The 22,113-nt window shown below is 36.0% G+C and overlaps 1 protein-coding gene across 3 annotated transcripts in view; it reads right to left on the reverse strand.

The window, feature by feature from the left end:
• LOC144240513 (ephrin type-A receptor 6) overlaps nucleotides 1-22,113 on the reverse strand; it is an 877,144-nt gene that overhangs the window by 221,806 nt on the left and 633,225 nt on the right. The window lies entirely within an intron of this gene.

The raw sequence follows: 22,113 nt of genomic DNA on the forward strand, positions 1-22,113 counted from the left end.
TGGGCCCACGACCCAACAGGGAGCTGAGGAACACCTTCTGGACTTTGGTTACAACTTTGTCAAGTAAGACATTCTGGCTACTCTTGCGAAGAACTCACTTTTCATTTTTCTTTCACTGATCTGGTCATGAGTATTTAGAAAATGGGCATTGTATTTTGAAGATTTGCATCCCATGGGGCAGAGTTCTACACTGCAATTAATCTTTTTATAACATCCCAGTTATTTTATATCTTCATAGGAAGTATAGATAATGGGGTAAAGAAATGTTATTTACTATAGCAATAGTAAATATCTTTTTTTGTAGAAGTCATTGTCATAACATCTAAACACAATGTACATACTTACAACTGAAAACTCTAAAATAGAGGATTCTGATCATATTCACAAACAAAAGGCAAACAAAAGAGTATCAAAAGAGCCCAGAATCATGAGCCAAGTCATTCTTGGCTTGAAAATTACTAGATTCTTCTACATATATTTCAACATGTCAAATCTTCTAAATATCCCTGTGTTCTTTATCTTAGTCATTCTGGTCAGACTTGTTCTGTGTGCCTGGCTCTCATGAATCCCTGCATCCTTAACTGGTTTCTCTGCTGCCCATTATTCCTTGTTGAAATTCTTCCTCCACAAGACATCTGAGTGATCATTTTAATTGTAAATCTGATTGTATAATTTTAAAATTCTCGTTGTCCGGCTAGCTCAGTTGGTAGAGCATGAGACTCTTAAAATTCTCTACTTGCTTTCCAGTCTATGAAGGATGAAGTCATCTCTTAGGTCAGCCTTCCTTGATCCCTCAATTTAGCTTCTATGCCTTTACTCTGAAAGGCTGATACATCCTTATCATACCTCCACCACAATACTTAAACCTGGGAATGCACAAGGTGAATTACTATCTCATCCCTCCATTCCAATTATACTAGGCTATAGCTTTTTTGAAGATAAAAGTCATTTAATGGATGAATATATACTTTCATCATTTTTGTTCATTATAAAGTCTCTATCCATTCATTAAGGCAATGTAGCACCTACAACATGTCAAGTATTGTTTAAAGGGCTAAAAGGTATAGCAGTGAATAAGAGAGACAGAGGAAGACAGATGATAAGAAAAAACAAAACAAATAATATGGCACTTGGTGATAATTGCTATAGAGAAAAAACAGAGTGATAGGGAAAGAGTGTGGGAAGAAGGTTGCTACCTTATAACCATCCGTACAGGCATTTCTGAGAAAGTAATATTGTCCCAGAAGTTGGAGGAACTGAGGAAAAAGCCATGGTGTGACTGGAGCTTGGGCTTTCCAGTCAGATGGAGTTTCAAGTACAAAGGTCTTGAGATAGGAGTGCATGAGCTGCATTTGAAGATGAGTAAGGAATTCACTATTTCCAAAGAGCAGTGAGTGAGGGAGAGGTTGTGGGAGATGAAGTTGAAGAGGTAGCTAGTAGGTGAACAGACTTCTACTCTGAATGCATCAAGAAATGGTTGGAGAGTTGTGAACAGAAAGTGACACAATGTGATTTAATTTGAAGGTATGTATGCATTCTGTGCTATGTGTGCTAAACAGAACACAGAGAGGCACGAGTGGGAGAAAGGAGACCAAGAGAGATGTTGGCGGGTTGGGGAAAGGTTGTAGCTGTGAAATGGTAAAAATGATTGGCTCTGGGATATATGCCAAAGGCAGAGCTGATAGCATTAGCTTAAGGGCTGATACAGCATATAAAAACATGAATCGTTCTTCAAATAAAGGAAATTTGTGATGTTATGCAGAGAATAACCTCATGATAATAGTAATATCCACATTAATATTGCTCCTGGTATGGAAGTGGTTTTCAGTGGATGAAAGCACTTAGAATTAGATAGTGGTGGTAGACACAATTGACACTATTGCTACAAATAATTGAAACAGGTGGTAACTGTTATGAAATACAGTCCTCATATCATGGAATTAAGAAGTGACTATTGATAAAAAGATTGACAGATTGCTGGAGTGAAAGCAAGGAGCACAGCCGAGTTCACCTAAGAGAGGTGGAGATTGTGTTAATGAATGGTGGTTTAAGGAATAACAATTTCACAAGTGATAGAAGATGCAATCCATATGGGAAAAGTATAGATTTACAAATATAAAAGATTATTTGTAATAAAGTTATGGTTGATAAGAGCATGGTCTCTGAAAGACTACTTTGGAGTTGAGTTTAGCATTATTAACTAGCTGGTTCACCATGACCAAGTAATTTAATTTCCCTAAGGTTTTGGTCTCCTTGTCTTTAAAATGGACATATGTGACTCTTGTGGTTCTTAGCATTGTGAGCACTCAAAGAGATGATAATACATATAAAGCTTGCTTCAAATCATGTAAACATTTAGTAACTATTGCCTACTGTTAATATTGAAGACAGACTCTCTTTCCTGATAGGAGGAAGCAAAGGAGAGAACCATAGGAAAGATTCTGGCAGGAAGAGAATACCAAAGGTTTCCCTTTAAAGAAAGATCTACATTAGACAACATGAAAAGCCCATGTGCTTCAAATTATAAACAATCCTTATATACATTATATACTTTCTCATCCTGTGATTTCATTTACTCCACCATGAAAGCAATAAATACGAAGATATAAAAGATCATAATAAATATCTGCCTTGTTGTTGTTTCTTTCCATCTTTCAAGAAGTCAACAAATTGTTATTTGGACCTAGTTGTGAATAGAGACATCTGAAATATAAGGGCTGGAAACTTGGGAAAACTGGCCATTTTCTTTTCTTTTCCTTTCCTTTCTTTTCTTTTCTTTTCTTTTCTTTTCTTTTCTTTTCTTTTCTAGTTTATTTGCTTATTGAGAGAGAGAGAGAGAGAGAGAGAGAGAACAAGTAAGTGAGAGGCAGGGAGGAGAGACAGAATCCTGAGCAGGGTCCATATCATCAGTGTAGAGCCCACTGTAGGGATCAAACTCATGAACCATGAGATCATGACCCCGAGCTGACATCCAAAGTCAGATGCTTAACTGACTGAGCCACATAAGCACCCCTTAAAATTTTCATTTTAAGATGCCTAAAAGCCTAAGAAAAAAAAAGCCCTAGCTATAATTATAAACATTAAACTTCAAGGTGGCAGTTAAAAAAAATGTACATGGATTGTGTTGAATTCCATGATAAGAGATTCTATAAGAAGTGAGGGATAGATGTCCATAAAATGCAGAATTACAACAATGTAAAGATATTTATCCTAACAAAGAAGAAAATTAGGCAGTGTATTAAAAAATTGCCTCACATGGAGCTCAGAGCTCAGTTATTATAAAGACACACAGCTAACTTGCAAGGAAGATACTGGAAAAGACAGTAATTGTATAGGCTGACCTAACTGAAATGAGAAAGGACCTGGAAAGTTTAGAAAAATCCACCTATACAAACATGATAAAATTTAATAGGAATATTTATTACATGGGAATATAAAAAAATTATACAAGTTTGGATAGAGAGCATATATGATTTATATAGATATATCGTGTAGGTATATAAATAAAACAGAACCGTGTACTTACCATCCTAAAATCACTTGGACAAGTACAGAAACAAGTCTGGCCTAAGAGCAACTCATCTGAGAAGACCATTGGGGATAACCTGGCAGTTAGCACTCCCTATGCCAACAGTGTATGGCAGCTTTTCAAAAATTAAAATGCAAACTCAGGCTGCATTAATCAAGACACAGCAGGAAAGGTGCTAGCTCTGTGGTTTCTTTATTAATCAGAAAAATATTTGGAATATTAGATTCAGTTCTAAGAAGACTAAGAGAAAAACTCTAGTTCCCCAGAGCAAGGTTATCAGAATGATAAGTATCTAGAAATCATGTCAGATGAAAATGGTTGAAAAGGTGTAGACAACTCAGGGGTGCCTGGGTGGCTCAGTCAGTTAAGCATCTGATTTCAGCTCAGGTTATGATCTCATAGTTCACAAGTTTGAGCAACATGTCAAGCTCTCTGCTGACAGCTCAGCACAGATTCTATGTCTTCCTCTCTCTCTGTCCCTTCCCCATTTGTGCTGTCTCTCAAAAATAAATAAATGTAAAAAAAAATTTTTAAAAAGAAAATGGTGGGCAACTCAGACTGGAAAAGAAAGATTTGAGGTTTGCATTGTGTCTTCAAACATTTGAAGGGTCATGGAGTAGTGTAGGATTGGGGTTACTTTGTGTAAGTTCAATTTTGCAGCACAAGTACCAGTGGGCAGTGTTCTAAGATTATATACAGTGTTATAAAGAAGCACCCTTTTACTTGCAAGATTCTCAGTGTATTAGAACTGTTCCCCAGGGAGTGGGTTGCCTAGAGAGGCAGTGAACATTTTCATTGGCTATGTTTTAATAAAGGTTGGATGGTCAGAATCAACTTAATCTTGTTTGCGTCTCAAAATAGTCATCATGTGATATAGCAAAGGCATTTTATTTTTTATTTTGTTTTATTTTTTTAAAAAAATTTTAATGTTTATCTTAGAGAGAGGCAGAGCACAGTGAGGTGGGGCAGAGATAGAATGGGAGACAGAGAATCTGAAGGAGGCTCCAGGTTCTGAGCTGTCAGCACAGAGCCTGATGCGGGGTTCAAACCCAGGAACCGTGAGATCATGACCTGAGCTGAAGTCAGATACTTAACCGACTGAGCCACCCAGGCACCCCAAAGGCATTTTGTTTTCATTATTTTCCTCATAAAAGCAAAAATTCCTCTTTTCTTTAAACATTTTAAACTTTGTATGTCATTAAAACTAAAAAGCCACAAAACTAAAAAGGCCATTACAATTAACAGCCAAGAAAGAGGACTAGAGTTATATTTGTGTCAAGAAAAAGGAGAAGCATAGGTTTTGAAGAGAAATTAGATATAGTAAAGAGCCAGTGACAAACTAAAATCAAACTAAAATCTCTTGAAATTGTCCCAGATTCCTCTTTACAATCTCCACATCTCTTCTTCTACCACTTCTCTCATTTCCCTATCTACATTGCCTTTTCCTCACCTTGGCATTTCTTATCTTTCAAATGCCATCTTCCTAATGCAATCTAATTGTCGAGTCTGTGATGATCTCTAGACTCATGGGATTTCAATAGTGACTTACATGTGTGTTTTTTTCATGTACAGCAGTACTTTCTACCTTGTCCTTTCTACTTCCTTTCTGTTTTTCTCTGCTCTACCTTTCGTATTATACTTTCCTTCAAGTCCTTCTTGGGTCTGAGCTCTTTTGTTATTCATTCTCGTAAACCGCATAGTACCTAACCCAAGGCAGATTGCCTAGTAGTCACTAAAGAAAGGAAAATGTGAATATTTTTCATTAAGAGTGCAAAGAAAAATAGTCATAGAGAGAAAATAGCAGATAAATTCATAACCTGTTATCCATGCTAAGCTTAACAAATAATGATTCATTTTTTTCAAGTAGTTATCTATGTGATAGGTTGTAAACCAGTACTATAAATTCTTTCCAACCTTATATACATGCCCTTTATAATGTGACTTTACTGTGCCTCTCACCAAGAAGGAGAGTCTATTTTTCCACCTTGTTATCTAGACTAGCACCGTGACTGCTTTGGCCAACATAAAGTGTCAGCATTATGTTGTAGGAATTCAGAGCCAAAGCCTAAAGAAGCTTTACAACTCTTTTTCTAATCTGCCTAGAACACTGCCTTGAGACTGTCACATCTAGCCTGTTGGTGAGGGAGAGGCTATACAGAACCACATCCCCCTAGATCAATCACCTAATTGCAACATTGTCCAGTTGAGTGATCATTCATAGGTGTGACCCTGGGTGAGACCAGAAGACAAAATCCTCACTTCTAGTGGAGCCCAAACCAAAATGCTGACCCATAGAACTATGACTAAATGGAATTATTAACATTTGAACCATTTAGTTTGGGGATGGTTTGTTACATAGTAAAAGATAACTGGGACAAGCTACAAAGACAAGTCATTAGTTAAATACATAGACGGAGAACAAAAGTATCACTATGGGAACAATGAACTAATTACCTCATGCTAAATGAACTATAGTATGACATAAGCAAATCATATAATAAGACTTATGATCTTAATTCCCATCTCATTACTCACCACTGCAGAATGATATCTTGCTAGCAGACTTTCTTGCTTGCTTTAATGAAATAAGCTATCAAGTTGAAGGGGCCCACATAGCAGGAATCTGAGGGTGTTCTCCAGCTAATAGGCAGTGAGGAATTAAGGGCTTCAGTGCAACAACCCTTAAGGAACTTTATCCTGACAGCAGTCTTATAAGTGAGGTTGGAGGATATCCTTGACCATCTGAGCTTCAGATGAGACCTTCAGATGAGACCACATCCCTAGCTGACACCTTAACACAACCTTGTAAGCCACCCTGTAGGAACTAAGTGGTGCCTGAATTCCTGACCTATAGGAACTGTAAGATAATAAATGTTCTTTTTTAAGTTGAAGGGTTATTTATTATGTAGCAAGGGATAACTAATAAAATATAAGGAACAAAAATTGTTGCTGATGATGTGTGTAGTGTGGCTTAAGAAAATATATCATTTTCTTCTTTCTTCTTTTTTTATATTTATTTTTGAGACAGAGAGAGACAGAGCATGAACTGGGGAGGGACAGAGAGAGAGGGAGACACAGAATCTGAAAGAGGCTCCAGGCTCTGAGCTGTCAGCATAGAGCCCGATGCGGGGTTTGAACCTACAGACAACAAGATGATGACCTGAGCCGAAGTTGGACACTTTAACTGACTGAGCCACCCAGGCGCCCCTCATTTTATTTTTTCTATACAAGATGTACTCAGAGTTCCCCTGTCTCTTGGGAGTGCTTTTTTTTTTTTTAAACAGATGCTAAATTTTATTCATTTGTGCAAAAATCTTATCAATATTTACCAAAATATTTATCAAAGTTTGGAAAATTACTAAGTTCTTTATAAATTATAAAAAACTCTTCAAAATTACCTGATCTGTTACACAATTTCAATAGAAAGTTACAATGTAATCTTTTCTGTAAGATTCTATATTTCACTATGCTAATGCAAAGGCATATAATAATTTCTATGATTTTGGTCAGATTTATCAAGTAAATTACTAACATAAGGTATTGCAACTACTATAATTCACAACTGTCCTCTATAAATATGTTCTTCTTTACTTTTACTTTATATATATTATGCATTTGATTTTATATTATATTAATTGTGTTGTGCTTTAACTTACCCTCCATATTAGGATTTTTGCTGATTATCAGATGGACATAGTCATTTACAATAATTATTTAGGAATAATTCTATATTCTTCTAGTCATTCACTTATTTACTTGCTTATTTATTTACAAGTATTTCTCAAACAACTACTAGAAGAAGCAACTTGCAAGACTGGGAAATATGTATATGACATAGCAAATGTACACTGAATGACCCCCCAAATAAGATGTAGAATGTTGAAACAGAAGTAAATAAAATGAACTTAACTTGTGGGGATGAAAATTGGGTGTTATATGGAAACCAACTTGACAATAAATTATTAAAAATAAATAAATAAATAAATAAATGAACTTAAAGTTTATGAACTTGATACATAGTCTTATCTTTGATAAATCAAGTTATTAATTTCTTAGCTGTTCCAGGAATAAATTGATAAGACTAGTTTACAACGATTTTATACTAAAAGACTGAAGTAAGTTTTTTTTTTTTTTTTGGTTAAAGTCATTTCATCATATGAGTTGTTAAGCTTTAAGTAAAAATAAACACATATATTATAAATATAACCTTACAAGATATAGAGTAAATTAAGTTTAGAGTTTCTTTAATTGAAAAGAAACTCAGAGAGAGGGGCCAAGATGGAAGACTTTTTTGCATCTCTTGTCCCTGAAATGCAGCCAGATCAACACTAAACCATCTTGCACACCTAGAAAACTGATTTGAGGATTAACACAACAATCTGCACAACCTGAACCACAGAACTTGGCAGGTACGCAGCATGGAGAGGTGAACTAGGGGAGAGAGAAGCCATAGAGGGCAGGGAGCTATTTTCACTTACGGAGAGAGAATGGAGAGCAGGGTGGGGGGTGGAAGTGGGGAGGAGAGTATGGGAAAGCATCCCCCTCCCATAAAAAAAATAGCAGCTGGGGAGAAAAGAAAGGGTATGCAATGGACTGAGCAAAAAAGGGAGAAAGGAGAAAGGAGAGGTTTAAATTCCATTCAAACTCTACAAACAGGGGGAGCACAGAGCCTGAAACTCCAAACCTCAATACCTGGTGGTGCTCTGGTGGGAAGGGCAAATCCCCAGAAGCAGAAAGCAAGGCCCAAGGGGTCCTTGGGCCACACAGGGAGAGGTGGTTCACCTGCTGGGGGGACATTTGGTAGAGGTGGGGCAAAGGCAAAGGTCCCAGTGGACCCCGGAGAACAACCACATTGGCTGGTGCTGAAGCAAGGACATAAGCCTGGAGCCAGATGTGTGTTGTGATTTACCATAATCCCTGAAACTTTCTGCTCTACAATCACATGAACTTTTTCTGGGTTAGGCTTGAACCTGGCCACAGTCTCTGGGAATCAGCAGTAGCATGGTCCTGCAAACGTTCCCAGGGGCAGCTGGGCACCCAGCCATTGCTTGGTGAGACCCTGCCCCAGAAGGTCTGAGTGGGTCAAAGCAGCAGTCCCTCAGAAGTGAGGGGTTGGGAAACACAGCTGCATCTGAGATAAAACTCAGGAGGGAGGTGCCATCTAGCAATCTGAGGGCTTGGTCATGGACAGTGTAAAAGCAGGGGTGGACAGAAGCCATAAACAAAGTACAGGTGTGTGATTACTGGTTGGGGAGAGCAGAGTTCTGATACTGGGGACTGGGTAGCTAGGTGATGCCATTTTCAACCCTCCTGCACATGCACATACACACCTATGTGTGCCACAACAATCTACCCCAGTAAGCTAAAGCAGAGGCATTTAGTGGAGAACAGAGCCATTACACAAACCCCCACCCAACTGGGCCAACCTCTCTCTTCAGGAGCACAAGTCTCTCAGCCTGTTTAGTTTACTGACTGTAAAGTGCCTCATAGTTTGACTTCTATACAATTTCAGTCATCTTTCAGTCTGTTTGCTGATCCGGCTATTCAATTTTTTTAAAAAAATTCTTTTCTTATTCTTAATACAGAAAGAGAAAAAAATATTTTTATTTCCCATTTTTATTAAAAATATTTTTAATTTTTTTCTACTATATTTTTTACTTTTTTTGTAAAATTTTTAAATTCTATTTACTTCCATCATTTAATTTTATTCTATTTTAGTGTATTTATTTTTTCAAATTTTCAAACGTTTTCCTTTTTTTACTTTTCTTATCTTTCCCTTTTTTCTCTAACCTACCAAGCTCCTTTCAACAACCAGACCAAAACACACCTAGGATCTAGCATCATTTATTTGATTTTTTGGTGTGTGTTGTTTTTAATTTTTTATTTTAATTTTTTTACCTTATTAATTCCTTTTCTTCCTTCAAAATGATGAAATGAAGGAATTCACCTCAAAAAAAGAACAAGAAGAAATGACAAACAGGGACTTAATCAACACAGATACAAGCAAGATGTCTGAACAAGTATTTAGAATCATGATAATAAGAATACTAGCTGGGGTTGAAAAGAGATTAGAATCCCTTTCTGTGGAGATAAAAGAAGTAAAAGCTAGTCAGGGAGAAATAAAAATTGCTAAAACTGAGCTGCAGTCTCAAATAGATGCCACAGTTCAGGATGGATGAAGCAGAGCAGTGAATCCGTGATACAGAGGACATATGGGGAATAAGGAAGCAGAAAAAAAGAAAACTAAGGCAAAAGGGCACGAGTTATGAATTAGAGAAATCAATGACTCATTAAAAAGGAACAACATCAGAATCACAGGAATCCCAAAAGATAAAGAACGAGAAAAAGGGTTAGAAGGATTATGTAAGCAAATCATAGCGGAAAACTTTCCTAACCTGGGGGAAGACACAGACATTAAAATCCAGGAAGCACAGAGGACTCCCATGAGATTTAACAAAAAGTGGTCATAAACAAGGCATACCATAGTCAAGTTCACAACATATTCAGGCAAGGAAAGAATCATGAAAGCAGCAAGGTAAAAAAAGTCCTTAACCTACAAGGGAAGACAGATCATGTTTGCAGTCGACCTATCCACAGAAACTTGGCAGGGCAGAAAAGAGTGGCAGGATATATTCAATGTGCTGAATCAGAAAAATATGCAGCCAAGAATTCTTTATCCAGCAAGGCTGTCATTCAAAATAGAAGGAGAGATAATAAGTTTCCCAGACAAAAATTAAAGGAATTCAAGACCACTAAGTCAGCACTGCAAGAAATTTTAAGGGGAACTCTCTGAGGGCAGAAAAGATGGGGAAAAAAAAGACCAAAAGCAACAAAGACTAGAAAGGACCAGAGAACATAACCAGAAACTCCAACTCTACAGGCAACATAATGGCAATAAATTCATATCTTTCTGTCCTCACTCTAAACATCAGTGGACTAAATGCTCCAATCAAATGACATAGGGTAACAAATGGATAAGAAAACAAGATCCATCTATGCTGTTTACAGGAGACCCACTTTAGACCTAAAGACATCTTCAGATTGAAGTAAGGGGATGGAGAACCATCTATCATGCTAGTGATTATCAAAAGAAAACCAGAGTAGCCATACTTATATCAGACGATCCAGACTTTAAAATAAAGACTGTAGGGGTGCCTGGGTGGCTTAGTCGGTTAAGCGTCTGACTTTCGCTTAGGTCATGATCTCACGGTTCGTGGGTTCGAGCCCTGTGTCGGGCTCTGTGCTGACTGCCAGCTCAGAGCCTGGAGCCTGTTTCAGAGTCTGTGATTCCCTCTCTCTCTGACCCTCCCCTGCTCATGCTGTCTCTCTCTCTCTCCTAGAAATAAATAAAACATTAAAAAAATTAAAACAAAGACTGTAACAAGAGATAAAGAAGGGAATTATATCATAATTAAGGGGTATCCACTAAGAAGACCTAACAATTGTAAACATTTATGCTCCAAATGTGGAAAGCACCCAAATACATAAATCAATTAATCACAAACATACAGAAATTCATTGATATTAGTAGAACTACAGACCAATAGTAGGGGACTTCAACACCCCACTTACAGCAATGGAAAGATCATCTAAACAGAAAATCAACAAGGAAACAATGGGTTTGAATGATACATTGGACCAGATGGACTAAACATATATTTGGAACATTTCATCCTAAAGCAACAGAATACACATTCTTTTCAAGTGCACATGGAATATTCTCCAAAATAGATCACATACTGGGACACAAATCAGCCCTCAACAAGTGCAAAAAGACAGAGGTCATACCAAGCATACACACTATGAAACTCGAAATCAACCACAAGAAAAAACGTGGAAAGATAACACATACTTGGAGACTAAAGACCATTCTACTAAAGAATGAATGGGCTAACCAAGAAGTTCAAGAGGAAATTAAAAAGTATATGGAGCCAATCAAAATGACAACACCACAGCCCAAAGCCTTTGGGACACAGCAAAGGTGGTCATAAGAGGGAAGTATATAGCAATCTAGGCCATCCTAAACAAGGAAGAGAAGTCTCAGATACACAACCTAACCTTATGCCTTAAGGAGCTAGAAAAAGAACAACAAATAAAACCCAAAAGTAGCAGAAGGCAGGAAATAATAAAGATTAGAGCAGAAATCAATGCTATCAAAACCAAACAAAAACAAAACAAAAAGAACAATAATAAAACAGATCAATGAAACCAGAAGCTGATTCTATTAAAGAATTAACAAAATTGATAAACCCTTAGCTAGTTTAATCAAAAAGTAAAAGGAAATGACCCACATAAATAAAATCAAGAATGAAAGAGAAGAGATCACAGCAGAAATACAAACAATAATAAGAGAATGTTATGAGAAATTATACACCAATAAAATGGGCACTGTGGAAGAAATGGACAAATTCCTAGAAACATATAAACTACCAAAACTGAAACAGGAAGAAATAGAAAATTTGAATAGACCCATAAAGAAATCGAATCAGTAGTTAAAAATCTCCCACAAAACAAGAGTCCAGGGCTAAATGGCTTTCCAACTCTTCCATTTAAAGAAGAATTCACATCTATTGTCTTGAAGCTATTCCAAAAAATAGAAATGGAAGGAAAACTTCCAAATTCTTTCTATGAAGCCAGCATTACCTTGATTCCAAAATCAGACCACCCCACTAAAAAGGAGAACTACAGACCAATTTCCCTGATGAACATGGATGCAAAAGTTCTCAACAAGATATTAGTCAACCAGATCCAACAATACATTAATAAAATTATTCACCATGACCAAGTTGATTTATACCTGGATACAGGGTTGGTTTCAATATCCGCAAAACAATCAATGTGATACATCACATCAATAAAAGAAAGGACAAGAACCACATGATTCACTCAAAATTCAGAGAAAGCATGTGACAAAATACTGCATATTTTCTTGATTAAAAACTCCCAAGAAACTAGGGATAGAAGGATCATACCTCAAGATCATAAAAGCCATATAGGAAAGACCCACCACTAATATCATCCTCAATGGGGAAAAACCTTTTTTTGAGAGCTTTCCCTCTAAGGTCAGGAACATGACAGAGTGTCTACTCTGGCCACTGTTATTCAACATAGTATTGAAAGTCTTAGCCTCAGCAATCAAGCAACGCAAAGGAATAAAAGGCATCCAAATTGGCCAGGAGGAGGTCAAAGTTTCACTCTTGCAGATGATGTGATACTCTATATGGAAAACCCAAAATATTCCATTAAAAAAATGTTAAAACTGATCCATGAATACAGCAAAGTCACAGGATATAAAACCAATGCACAGAAATCAATTACATTCCTATATACCAATAATGAAGTAACAGAAAGAGAAATCAAGGAATCGATCCCATTTAGAATTGTACCAAGAAACAAAACACCTAGGCATAAATCTAACCAAAGAGGTGAAAAATTGATACACTGAAAACTATAGAAAGCTTATGAAAGAAATTGAAGAAGACACAAATAAATTAAAAAAAANCAATCTACATTTTCAATGCAATCCCTATCAAAATAACACCAGCATTCTTCATAGAGCTAGAACAAATAATCCTAAAATTTGTGTGGAACCAGAAAAGACCCTGAATAGCTAAAGCAATCTTGAAAAAGAAAACCAAAGCTGGAGGCATCACAATCCTGGACTTCAAGTGTATTACAAAGTTGTAATCATTAAGGCAGTATGGTACTGGGACAAAAACAGACACTCAGATCAATAGAACAGAACAGAGAACCCAGAAATGGACCCACAAACGTATGGCTAATTAATCTTTGACAAAGCAGGAAAGAATATCCAGTGGAATAAAGACAGTCTCTTTAGCAAATGGTGCTGGGGATACTGGACAGCAACATGCAGAAAAATGAACTTGAACAAGTTTCTTACACCATACACAAAAATAAACTCAAAAAAATCAAAGACCTAAATGCAAGACAGGAAGCCATCAAAATCCTAGAGGAGAAAGCAGGCAAAAATCTCTTTGACCGTGGCTTTAGCAACTTCTTACATAACATATCTTGGATACAAGAGAAACAATAGCAAAAATGAACTATTGAGACCTCATCAAAATAAAAAGCTTCTGTACAGTGAAGGAAACAATCAGCAAAACTAAAAGACAACTGATGGAATGGGTGATGATATTTGCAAATGACACATCAGAGCAAGAAGACATCCAGATGGCCAACCAACAAATGAAAAAATGCTCAATATCACTCATCATCAGGGAAATACAAATCAAAACCACAATGAGATACCATCTCACACCTGTCAGAATGCTAACGTTTACAACTCAGGCAGCAACAGATGTTGGTGAGGATGTGGAGAAAAAGGATTTCTTTTGTACTGCTGGTAGGAATGCAAACTGGTTTAGCCATTCTGGAAAACAGTATGGAGGTTCCTCAAAAAATAAAAATAGAACTTCCCTATGACCCAGTAATTACACTACTAGGTAGCTATCCAAGAGATATAGGTGTGCTGTTTCAAAGGGGCATATGTACCTCAATGTTTATAGCATCACTATCACCAATGGCCAAAGTATGGAAAGAGCCCAAATGTCCACTGATGGATGAATGGATAAAAAAGATGTGGTATATATATGTATATATGTGTATATATATGTATATATGTGTATATATATGTATATATGTATATATGTGTATATATATGTATATATGTATATATACACATACAATGGAGTATTACTAGGCAATCAAAAATAATGAAATCAGCCATTTGCAACTATGTGGATGGAACTAGAGGGTATTATGCTGAGTGGAATTAGTCAGAGAAAGACAAATATCCTATGACTTCACTAATATGAGAAGTTTAGGATGCAAAACAGATGAACATAAGGGAAGGGAAGCAAAAATAATATCAAAACAGGGAGGAGGACAAAACATAAGAGTCTCTTAAATATAGAGAACAAACCAAGGGTTGCTAGAGGGTTGTGAGAGGGGAGATGGGCTAAATGGGTAAGGGGCATCAATGAATCTACTCCTGAAATCATTGTTGCACTATACGCTAACTAACTTGGATGTAAATAAAAAAAAAAAAAATTTTAAAAAGAAAGAAAAACAGGGGTACACTGTCAGCTGAGCATTTGACTTTTGATTTCAGCTCAGGTCATCATCCTAGGGTTGTGGGAAGGAGCCCCATGTTGGGCTCCATGCTGACATGGACTCTGCTTAAGATTCTCTTTCTCATTCTGTCCCTCTCCCCAGTTAATGCTCTCCTTCTAAAATTAAAAAGTTTAAAAAAAGAAAAAGAGGAAATAATTTATTAATATGCACATAGCTCTTAATGTACTGACAAAGATGAGACTTCATTTTTAATTACTAATTTTCAACTAACTCTGAAAATCATACATATCGTTCCAGTTACTATGGCACTGATGATCAAATTCTGTATGGGAAGATATTTATATCAAAAATATTTTGAGAGTAGCATATAGAGTATCATTCTTCTTAGCCATTTCAAGTGAATATAAAAACTATTTTTAAACTCATAGTCTTGTTTCTGCCCTTTAACTGAGTGTCTATTGTATGACAGAGCCTCAGTATGTGTCATCTCTAAATTTTACACTAATCCTACACAATAGGTATTATTATTATTATTAGTAGTAGTATGCATCTATTTTACTAGTATGTAGTAAATAGTAGTAGTAGTAGTAATAGTAGGAGTAGGAGTAGTAGTAGTAGTGTGAATCTATTTGGTGAGAAAACCAAATTTCTGAGAGATCACTAAATTGCTGAAGGTTATAGAGTGAATTAACAATAATACTGTGATTCAAGCCTGGGTCTGTCTGCTTCTAGTCTGCCCTTTTTATTCATACTATAATGTCCAGGGAGAATGGATAAAGCTTATCTTTCATTACATCATTTGATTTAGAATGCTATGAAATTCTTGAGTAAAATGCACAAAAGTCTTGCCAGAATCTGCTGTTGATTTTATTTTCAATCTAATTGGTTGGGCAAAGGGGTTTCCAAGAATAGAAAAGAAAATTAATCTGACCTCTACCATAAATCCTTTAAATTGACGAACAAGAACAAAATTTACATTTGAGAAGATCATCTCATCAATCACGGAGGAAATAAGCCATAAACACAAGTTTCTTCTTGTAAAAAATGAATTCTGAGACTGCATCTGGAATACTGCCTACATTCCTCTTCTCATGTTGCAAACAAAATACAATATAGTTGTGGAAGAGGAACAAAAATAACATAGGGGATAAGAGAGTTCCTTTAAGAGAACTGAAAAAAAAAAAAAAAGAGATTCTAAAAGGCTAGTTGGTGGCTGGCAGGAGAATTAGCAGTGGCCCGGAATGTGAGCATTTTGCCCTGCACATTAGCAAGTACAACCATGACCTCAAAGGAGATGGCAATAACAGAACCAGATATTACGCTGAATAAATCACTGGTCTGTCATTCACTTTTTATATCCTTTTTGTTGTCCTTTTGACTTTCTTTTACCTGCAGATGATTGCTGAGAAACCAACAATTAAAACTTCCTGGACTAGTCTAGGAAGGAGAAAAAAAAATGGTGATACTAAGCCAACAGAAGAGAAGGCTGATAGTGGAGGCAATAATGACTTTTGTATAGATAAAGGAATAGAATTTGAATGGCTGAGAGATATTATGCATTTCCACTGAGACTAGGGGAAGAGGGAAGGTCAAATATAAGAGGGTGCCCTATGGGCATAGAGACACAAGAATGATTTTTTCAATGGAATAATTTTTCAAAATTATAGATACTCTGCAAGACAAGTTTTTCTTCTAATGGTTTAGGTTCAGGACTGCCCTGAAAAAGGGAGAGCCTTTCAATGACCTTTTCCAGCCCATGATTAAAATTCAGTTTACCAGTTTTCTCATTATCTCTCAAGATATGTGTAAAATAATGATTCTATCCTAATCTGACTTGGTTCTTTTAGCCTGGGAATTTCTGTTTTACAGTCCTCTGGCCACAGTATTTCATTTTATGATGCAAAAAGTCAAAGAAGATAGATGATCTTGATAGTCTCCTATGCAACAGAGCTGCTCACTTCATTTAAATGGAAATGTGCATTTTCATGGAAATTCAGGCCTGTATTGATGAACAAAGATAAGCTGCCAGTATTAAATAGAATAGTGATATACCAAAAAAAGTGTCCTAGAAAACTCATTTAAAAAAAAATTACAGTGAAAGATAAGGAACTTTAAGTATGTATGTGTATATGCTGTGAATATATGTATATATATGCATATGCACGCGCGTGTGCGCATGAGTGCCTGCGTATTAAGCCTAGACATTGCATAAGTTTTCTAAGGATTTGTCACATAATATTTGGATAGTTACTAAGTTGAAAATCCCAGGACAAAAGCTGTGGAAGACAGTTTGATTACATATGGTTTTGATAAGCATAGTGACTTAATATGAAAAAAAAAACATTAGCACAGTGCCTTATAAAAGGCACTGTAAATGAACATGTTAAAAAATGTTATGGTTAAGTGTAATATCATTTCTCATTTTCTTCTTAAAATTTTAATATAGCTATTTTGGGGTTCATTTTTTAGCAACTAATTTAAGAAATATTTAATGACTCGACATCATGTCTCCCAATTAGAAACCTGGAAAGTATTCCTTTTTATTTTAAACAGTAAAGATGCTATTTATTGCACCAATATGAGATTTGCTAAATTTTCCTCTGAGAAAGCTCATTTGAATTACATTGATAAGCCAATTGCTCAATGATGCATTACTTATTCTGAATAATCTTATCATTAGTTAAATTAGGGCTTTTAATATTCTAGAAAGACATACTGTTATTTAAGAAGGAGGAGGCAAATTTTAGAAAAGTAAATCTAAGCAATAAATGGCATTTGATTATGCTGGCATTAGAATAACATTTGTTCTTTTCTTAAATAATTTTTTTGTTTATTTATTTTTGAGAGAGAGAGAGAGAGAGAGAGAAAGTGAATGGGTGGAAATGGAGCAGAAAGAAAGGGAGACGCAGGCTTCAGGCTCTGAGGTGTCAGCACAGAGCCAGACACGGGGCTCAAACCCATGAACAGTGAGATCATGACCTGAGCTGAAGTCCGACACTTAGCCAACTGAGAAACCCAAGCACCCCCAAATAACATTTGTTTCTTAGAACAAAACACAAGGAAAATAATTCTAATAACTCACTGGCCAGCAGCAAATAACAGCCTTGAACTTAAAATCCCTCCCAACCCTAGGAAAAATGCTTAATGGTTTGCCCCTTTATTTATTTGAAGTATTACTTTGGCCTCAGAAATAATTTTATCTAATTTCTGGATTGTTTTTCAGTCTTTATATTCTCAACTTTCTCATATTTATCCATTATTCTTATATTTTGTTATATGAGAACAGGTAAGTATAATTTTTGAGCTCTTATACAAAAATAATGTAGTATTTACAATCTTAAAAGAACACAAATAAACTTTCATATCTATAAATTCTCACACATTTTCATGAATGATAAAATATTAATAATAAAATTTTAAGGACTGCAATTGTTTCTAGATTGTGTGTATCTCTATAATTGGTTCTTTCAGACTTTGGTTTATATGTAGTTTCTTTTCTCCAGAAAATACATTTATTCTCTGAATATCCATACAGAATAAGAAATTTAATATCCTTTCATGAAAATGATTTCCTGATTGTCTTTCAATTAAAATTTTTGTTTCAGTGATTTTAAATACCTATAAACTACTTAAGATTTTTAAAATTGGGAATGGTTCCTTTTTAAAACACATTTTGATATCTTTTATGGACACAGTGTTTTGGTTTGAGGAAGAATAAAGTAAACTAATAGCATAGATACAATATAACATAGTGGTTAAGAATGGTAGCTTGGGAGTCCCTCATAGCTGGGTTTAAACCCTTGTCTTCTATGACCTAATCTTATAATCTTGAGCAAGCCACTTAATGTTTCTTAACCTCATTTTTCATCTATAAATGAGAATAATAATATCTGCTTCATGGGGTTATTACGACAATTTTACAAGAAAATACATGAAAAGCACTTAACACGAGGTCAGGACTTGAGTAGGTGCTGAATAAAAAATATGTATTAATCATCATCATTATTAGAATTAAAGAATCTTCAAAGGGAAGTAGCTTAAAAAAAAAAAAAAAGCTAGGGTAAGCATTATCATTACCAAAGGTTAACATTCAATTTCACAAGGGAGATAGCTATTTATGTTAAAGCTTCAACAATAAAACACACTAAAGGAGACAGGTCAAGATGGTTTGCTGCATTCCTTGTGCTGAATGCCAGGTGTTTTTATACATATATATCTCAATTAAGCCTGACAACAACCTTGGAAGGTAGGTTAGTATGCCTATTTTACAGATGAGGAAATTGAAGCTTAGAATTTTGTCCAAATCATGCAACTGTTAAACTGCAGAATCACTACTCAACTCCAATTTGTTTGATCCCGCAACCCTGTTTCAACTTAACGTCCAAATTTGAGTCAACTTTGGGAACTGTTCATACTGGACCACTGACGCTTATCCATGCCAGATCTGAATCGAAAGCATGAGCTTGTAGGTAGCATAGGCTTTATCAACCCTCAGCTTTTATTATCTCTTTCATCTACAATCTAACCCATTTAAAGGAACCCGGGAATTCAGAAGCCTAGTAAATAATACTGCCGCCTACATATAGCCTCACTCTGCAGGCCCTTCTCTGCCTAGAGTTGGAACATTTCACTAACCTGGACAGTGCCCAGGACAGCATTCTTAACTGTTTCTTCACCAAAAAACCATGTAAGTCTTGTTGATTTTTCCTCAGCAATGATGGTGAATCCAGGTATCCCCTCTGTGGCTCTCTCAGTGCTTCAATCAGACCTAAATACCCTTCCCCTGACAATTATTAAGACCTTGTGTCCTGCCTCTCTACTATTGCCACTACTCCAACAGACCTTTGTCCACTCAAGTCATTTAATTTACACTTCCAAGGGAAACACCTAATGCACACTAATGTACATGGATGATGAGAAAATAGGAGTCTGAGAAGAAACAGTCAAATAGGTGGGGAAAAATAAAGGACATGAGATAACCTGAGGAAAAGATTTACAGTAAAGTGTTAGGCAAGTAACCTGTAATGTAATTATGTCAGCGATTCTACATAGTTCTATTAATTCTTCTGTAGTTTGACCAGACAGTGCTTTTTTCACACTACTGTTGAGGGAAATGTCCACATACTAATTTTTTCCACATCCAAATAGAGTTTTAGGAACATGATGTAATGGGGTGAAAAAAGCATTGTTTGGTCAAACTACAGAAACAAAGTAGCACTGGTCAGGAGTGCAAAGGGGAAAGTTATGTTACAACAACTTTGTCTCCTAAAACATTTTTATTTTTATAACTTTTTAAATACAAACAGTAAAAAGACACTAAGCATGTTGTTTGAAAGTTGAAGTAATCAAAGGTGAATAAATATAAAAAGGAGACACTGATATATAGGATTGACTACCTGGTTTAGATATTTTCTTTGCCAAATGAGAGGAATTCCAATACAACATATTAGATGTTAGATAGAATAGGGGGAATATGATATTCAAGTAGTCTCTTTAACAGTCACTGCTTTGGCAATGTGTCATACTTTGTTTTTTTAGGATGAAATTTATATTGTGGTTGAAGAAAATCTAAAAAAACTAAAAAATAATTTATTTGTTAACATTTAATATGTTTGATTTTATTTCTCAACATTATGATTTCAGATGCTGCCATTTAATTTATGCACAAAGGGCTACAGTGGAAAATGCTTCTACTATATCTACATGAGTACTGAACACTGCCGTATAAAAGGACATACTACTTTTTCTTGGGGACTTGAGGGGAAAAGCCAATGGTAGGGTGCAATGGAATTATTATTTAGCCTCCTCTCTTCTCTATTCCTCTGCTGTGTTTAGTAAATGAATCCACAAACTAAATGAATAGAATGCAATCACTCTTTCAATTATACCATTTGATGTGCTTTACGTTCAGCAGAAGAGAATAGGGAATCTGGTTTCATTCCAGGTTCTTAATCTTTCTGATAAGACAGGCTCTTCATCTGTGAGCATTAGGATTAAGTACATAGGCCCCTTGTGTCAGCTTTCAAAGGGAGATCTAGCCTTGTAGGAGATGAGATAACCCATTGTGCATAGGGAATAAAGTGATATAATGAAGGACTCTCCAAATGTCTCTGGAATTCCTGTATAGTGCTATGTTACTGTGTCTCTGGGAAACAGAGTCCATTTAATGGAACCAGCATACAGTCTTGAGTTTAGGACTCTGTCATTTGCTTAAGGCCCTGATGTCACTGTCTCGGAATTCTTAGTAAATTTTTAACAAGAGACTATATTTTTATTCTACACTGGTCTCTGCAGATTATGCAGCTGGTTCTGTGGTGAAGAAGGGCTTTGGAAAGAGACAAAGGATGATCAGCTGCTTTCTTTGGCTTCTGCAAAGACATGATACCTGGCTGGAACAGTCATGCTTTGTAACTACTGCTCTCTCAAAAGCATTAACAGATATCCAGCATTGAGAGGAGACCAATATCCCTGTTAAGGATCCAGTCTCCCTTCTCTACTTACACTTTCTCCTTCTCCTTCTTAGTTTTATGGATGGTTGCCCAGTCAGAGAATATATTTCCAAACTCTCTCTCCTTGTGCCCAGGTAATTTAACTGGACCATTGAGATGTGAATAGACATGTTTAGGAGTTCTGTGTTATTGCCTTTTAAACAAAGCCAAAAAAAAAAAAAAAAGACTGAACTCTTTCCTTCTCCTTCTCACAGGCTGGAAAGCAGAGCAGATATGCTGGTGTCCCAGCTTTGACCATTCAGAGTAAGATGACATACTAAGGAAAGGCAGAACAAACAGTACAAGGAACTTGGGTCCTTTTAAGACCTCCTGAATGTTCCTCTGCTAACATGGACTATTCACCTGATCAAGGACTTGAAAGAGGAATAAATTATGCTGGGGTCTCTTTGTTATATCAGCTTAGACTTTGTCCTAAGTAATGTACAGAATAAACTCTTGGGAATTAATTCACAATAACTTTGTATTTACTTAGAATAGCTGAATAAAGTAGTGTTCTGTTTGAGCATTCTACATAGGGAAAATCACAAATTAGTACTGAAATGATATAAAACTATACTGAAGCTAATTTTATTCTCAGTGGTTTTCAGAACACTTCTGGATCTTGCAGAGCCTCAATGTCATCCATATGAATACTAATTATAGTATATAACTATAGATGTTGGGGCCTGAGTAAATCATTTGTTTTATTTTTAATTTTATTTTTTTAAAGAGAGAATTCATGAACTGAGGAGAGGGGCAGAGAGAGAAAGAATCTTAGGCTGGAGCCTGACCAGGGCTCAATCCCATGACCCTGTGATCATGGCCTGAGCCAAAATCAAGAGTCAGATGTTCAACCGACTGAGCCACCCAAGCGTCCTGGGGCCTGAGTAAATCTATAACAACTTATGAAAAATTCCTGAAGTTCCATCTTCAAAACGAATTCTTGTATGACTCTAGTTTGATTGTAAGTTATCTCCATACTGAAAGAAGACTATAGGAGTT

Source organism: Crocuta crocuta, unplaced genomic scaffold, assembly GCF_008692635.1.
Source record: "Crocuta crocuta isolate KB4526 unplaced genomic scaffold, BGI_CrCroc_1.0 scaffold6, whole genome shotgun sequence".
NCBI classification, from domain to species: domain Eukaryota; kingdom Metazoa; phylum Chordata; class Mammalia; order Carnivora; family Hyaenidae; genus Crocuta; species Crocuta crocuta.